Consider the following 6,013-nt stretch of genomic DNA (forward strand, 5'->3'; position numbering starts at 1 on the left):
ACCAAACTTCAGGGTTTAAGCATCAAACTCTCTGATTGCAAGACAATTTGAATCATGTATTAACATCCAAACAACTGACTAATTTACACTTTTTGACCAAATTACTCAGAAACATGATATCTACCAAATTAGAATGCTGAGCAACCTAGAAATCTGTACTCAACCAATTTTCGAGATACATTACCGAACAGATGGAGAAAAATGGATCTGAAAATGGAATATCTAAGTACAAAGATTAAAACAAACCTTGTGGCCAGAGGACGTAAGCTCTAAGAAGACATACAGCTTCTGAAGATCTGGAGAATTCCAACTTCTCACCAAATCAGTGACTTACTACAAATTAAAATCTAAATGATAGGGAGCAGATAAATGGATGTCAGTTGAATGAATAATGTGAATGAACTAAGCCATTCCGCGTGAGAGTGACGACCAAATATCATTTATATTAGCTATAATATTGCTATAATTTTATGGAGGATAGAAATTACCAACTAAACCAAAGAGGACATGGGAGAAGGGACGGGCCTCAACAACCGAACAAATGTATCCGAAATCTCTCTCAAATCCTGCAAAATTGAAGCATGTCAGAATAATTTTCTAAAAGATATAAATAAAAATAATCATAAAATATTTAAAAACAAAAAAGCCATTATCACTCACTCAAAAAAGAATTAACTTAAAATAATTTCATAATTTTGTTATTTAATCATTTGCTTCCATCCAGTCCCAATCAGTATCATCAAACCCATCCTCCTCTTCCGATGTTTCCACAATTGTATCATATGAATTTTGTGCATGAGATGGAATATCAATGATATCAACGGGTACATCTTCTCTTGACCATCTAATGTCATCATCATGTAATCTAGATGAGGAACCAATGTCATTATTAGGTTCCTGCCAAAATGTGTCTCTAATATTGGGACAATTCTCTTCCTCTAGATCATACAAATCAACAGGTAATTTACTCCTTGCATAATAAACATCTTTCTCAATTGGATCCTCCACATAAAAAACTTGATAAACTCGTGATGCCAACACAAAAGGGCCATCTATACTGCATAATCTATTGAAGTACACGTGAGTTAACCCATAATCATCTATTTCATTACGAAACCAATCACATCTAAACAGTACAATACTAAAACAACCCCTATAATCAATCTCAATAATATCCTTAATTGCTCCATAATAGATAACCTCTCCATCGATGGGATTTTGGTCCCTAGAACTAGCAAAACTATATGTTGTTTCCGATAAAGTCACTCCACTATTTTGAGTCTTGTCTCGGGAATCCTGTTCTTTAGTATGAAATTGGTATCCATTAATAAACTATCCCGTATATCTTTTGGCTACCATATTAGGTCCTTTGGCTAGCCATCTTAAATAATATGGCAATACAATATTTTTAACTTTTTCATTAAACCAATTGCTGAATTCCCGACTATGATCCCCCGCTCTTACCCATGCATTTGATCTACTATGATTAACAATTAAATTTTTATGTTCCTTGCAATCAAGAAAATTTCAAGTTTAATCATATAATAAAGAATAAATTATATAAAAATAAATAAATATTATTATAATTTATCTTACTCGATAAACTTTTCCATTTGTTCATCTCCAGTATTGAACAGAGCATATCGATGTGCTTCAAAGCATAACTGCGAATCCATGAGAAAAGTATTTTTTTTCGTACTTCTAGTTGGATGTCCTATATTAGGGAATATAGGTGACAAATTTTGAGAGCACTCATCATCCACAGTTTGGTACCTACTAAATTTTGTCTTCACTCCATCATGTAGATATATCGAACAAAAAGTCAAGCACTTATCGGCCAGAAACCCCTCTGCTATTGACGCTTCTGGACTAGATCGATTACGTACAAAGGCCTTGTACTTACATAGGTTTCTCTCAATAGGATACATCCAACGAAGATGAGCCGGACCCCCAAGCTTAATTTCATTCACCAAATGAATAGGCAAATGTGGCATTATGTCAAAAAATGTTGGATGGAAAATCTTTTCAAGCTCACATATTATTTCAACAATTTCAGACTGCATTGTTTCAAGATCTCTTCGCCTTATGACCTTACTACATATAGCTCTAAAAAAAATTCCCAACCAAATCAAGGCCAATGAAACATTCTTGGGCAACACTCTTCTAACAACAACCTGGAGCAAGTAATGCATTATAAAATGGGCGTCATGACTCTTGTACCCTGATATTTTTATCTCCTTTACTTGCACGTGTTCTGAAATATTTGAAGCACACCCTTTTGGTAATTTAGCATTTTTCATGACAGTACAAAACAAAACTTTTCTGTTTTGGTTCCATGTAGAAACAAGATTTATCCAAACTTATGGTTCCAATATTATTTGTTCTTGGTTGTAGCTCCTTTCGTATCCCTATTTCTTGTAAGTCATAGCGAGATTTTTCATGATACTTTGATTTTCCATCTATTTCTAATAAATACCCAAGAAAACTATCACATATGTTTTTCTCAATGTGCATCACATCAAGATTGTGCCTCAATTTGTTATGCACTCAATATGGCAATTCGAAAAAAATGGTTCTCTTTTTCCACGAACCCTTATCTGTCCGAGGCCTTTTTTAGAGCTCTTTCCAAAGATATTGTTGAATTCGAGAAGCTCTTCAAACACTTCTTCACCCGACAATGGATCAAGTGCAGGTCTATGCTCTTCCTTACCATCAAAAGACTTCTTATCTCGTCGAAATAGATGATCGTTGTTGATACCCAATTTTTTCTTTATGTATTTTTCATAAACAAAATAATTTCAAAATAACATATGTACGCATATATAAGCATGCCCAAGTATTTTAATATTTTTTTCCAATTTTTAAAGATTTTTAAAATCAATTTATTGCTCATTTCAGCAATATAAAAACTAATAATTATTCCCTAAATTATCATTTTGGTGGATAATTTATTTTATTTCCCATATTTATACTAAAATATAGTTAAGGTAATTTTTATATATTTTTATAAATTTATTTGGTATTTTTAAAGCTAAATTGCATATAATTGCAATTCTAGCCTACTTTAACATTTAATAGCATTTTTATAATTATAAAATAGGTTCCAACATTTTTAAATCAATATTTATATATTATTAACTGATCCAGTACTCTTAATTTACTTTCATAATTATTTTACTATTTTTTATAAAATAAATAGGGAAAAACTGGCTATTTAAAATCGATTCCAACATTTTTAAATCAATATTTATATATTATTAACTGATCCAGTACTCTTAATTTACTTTCAGAATTATTTTACTATTTTTTATAAAATAAATAGGGAAAAACTGGCTATTTAAAACCTAGCCCATTTTTATTTCAATCATAGCCAAATTGAACCCCTCAATTGACCCAATTGGATCGGCCAAATTCTAATCTAACCCGACCCCCGACCCAACCAATTAACCCGCTTGGCCCTTTCTTTCAATCCAGGTCGTTGATCATTTAGATCAACGGCCATGATTACCCCTTACCTTTTTTAATTCACTAACCCTACCCTGATCCCCTCATTTCCATCTCTCAGCTGCCTTTGAATACTCTCCCTCTCTCAGACTCTCTAGAAGGTTCCTGAAACCCTAGCCTCTCTCACCCGCTTCAACCGCAATCTCACAGGAACTCATGGCTTCTCAGGCCATGGATGGCCTGTACTCACCCTCCTCCACCATTAAACCCTGGGTGTTCGAAGTTTCGAGGTCCGACCTCGATAGTGTCCTTTCAGATCTTTACAGATCCAAGGTTCTATGGCCTATCCGGTCTGGCTCCGGCGTATTCAAGCATCAGAAGCCTATTTCTGACCTCTCTGACTCAAGATCGGACCTTCTTCCAAGCCTTTCTCATTTCTAGGGTTTCTCTGAAACCCTAAGCTATTCGAGGTTTTTCTCTGGTTGTCTTATATCTATGCTATGTTTGTGCTCTACTTGAGTTCTTAAACATTTTTCCTAGTTTTCTTTCAAAAATTACTTCTCTTCGATTTAGGGTCTCTGAAAAGGTTTTAAAATGTTTTCTGACTCCTCTTCTTCTTCTCTTTGTGTGAATCTGTCTATGCTATGTTTTTATGTTCTCTTTTCTACCTCGCATGTCCTTCTCCTGTGTTGTTATGTTTGCCTTATTTTGCATGTCCTTCTATTGTGCTCCATTCTTTCTTCTACTGGTTTCTATATCATGTTTTCACATGTTTATCTTATGTGTTCGTTTACCCCTATGTTCCTGTATTGTATTTTCTACTAAGCTTTTAGGTCTTTAGTTTCCTTCTTCTGGATTTTGTTTGAGTTCTTTGTTAAACATGTTTCCTCTACTCTTCTCTTAAGTGCTATACTGTCTCGTTTCTCTTCTGAAACTTGTTTAAGTTCCAAGCTTTCTTAAAACGTGTTCTTTATGCTTCAAATCGGTTCTTCATTCTATTTGCCTTAAACTTGCTATTTCATCTGTTTGTTTTCACATAAATCCCTGAAAGAGACCTCTGAGCCTGTTTCAGTTATTTGTCTTCTCTTCTCTGTATCTGACTCAAGTTGAAAACCCTGGGATTTGGGGGTTTTTTGGCGAGTTTGATCTTATGTTTTGGACTAGGGTTCTATTTGGGACTGTGGACACTCTCAAACGCATTCTGAGTCTATGTACTAGATTTGAGCCTCTTTGTTATGACCTGGAACTCTTCTATATTAGGCTTTTTCGCATGATAGTTCTTTCTTGTTCAATATGTTTGTATGCTTTATATATGAGGAGTTTTTTCTTCAAAAGTTTTTGTCTACTTGTGATTTATTTGGAATTCCTCTTAATATGGTTTGATTGATTGTTACTGATTTTCCTTAAGTAAAAACCTTTCCTCATTTTTCCTGACTTGGTTCATTCGAACAAAGCCTGCAATTTTGATTTTACTGGCTATTGAGTGATCACCTTTCCTTATTTGCACAAACCATGTACCACTGGACTTTTGCCTTAAATAACTTCTATGGATTTATCCTTCTTGTGCTACTTTGGAAAAGATTTTGATCAAACTCTTTCCTTAATTATCTTGCCTGTTTGAAATCAGAATCCCTTAATTGAAGGGAGACCTTATGTGATTGATTTCGAAACTATTTTCTTACCTTTTCTTACTTGATGTCTGCACTATAAAGGGCACGACCCTTCTACACTTTTACACACTTCTAATTTAATACTCTTTAAGACCTTGAGTTCAATACTCGACAACACTTATTGAACACTTTCAATTTCAATACTCCTACATTCTCAATTGAACGCTCTACTCTCTTCTGAAATCTTCTGCCTGTGTGTTTGCAATTTGGCTTTACTGCTGCTCTTCTCTTCTTATTTCCCTGAAACTGGTATTTAACTTTCAGCTTCATCCCTATGTGTTTGCTTTACAGTTTCAACAATCATGTCTACTTTGCTGTTTATGTTCTGTATTGAATATATTGTCTCTTTGCATCTGTTGCTGTGTGAATTACTCATACCCTTATTCCCTTCTCTGTGTTTGATTTAAAGTTCAAAGCATGGCAACATCCAAATTGTTGCTCATGTCTGGATTTGATCCTTTAATGGATCCTAACTCCCAAACAATGTGGCTAACAGGCTGGTTGGGATGTGCCAGCACTTCCAATTGTTGGGTATGACCACCAGCATGTCTTGACTTTCCCCAAAATCCCCTCTATGCACTTGCACCCTCTTTTAGATTCTAAGTTCTGCCCCCCCCCTCCTATGAGCCTTGCTTTGGGACCTTGAGCTCCCTCTGAACTTGGACATTTGAGGACTGGCCCTTCCACACTGCACTATAATCCAATTTTGAAATATATTTGGGTGTAAGCACTGCTCGGAGTCCACTTGAGACTCTTAGGGAACTCTGACACATCCCGAATAGGAGAAAGACTTTGGAATTTGATCTTTGGAGTTGGTTTACTTCATGCTTCAGACAAAAGTATGAATCAGGCTCTCCTTGGTTGGGGTTTTTAGCTTTCTGATGTAATTTTATTTTACT

This window comes from Nicotiana tabacum, chromosome 8 (assembly GCF_000715075.1).
Source record: "Nicotiana tabacum cultivar K326 chromosome 8, ASM71507v2, whole genome shotgun sequence".
NCBI classification, from domain to species: domain Eukaryota; kingdom Viridiplantae; phylum Streptophyta; class Magnoliopsida; order Solanales; family Solanaceae; genus Nicotiana; species Nicotiana tabacum.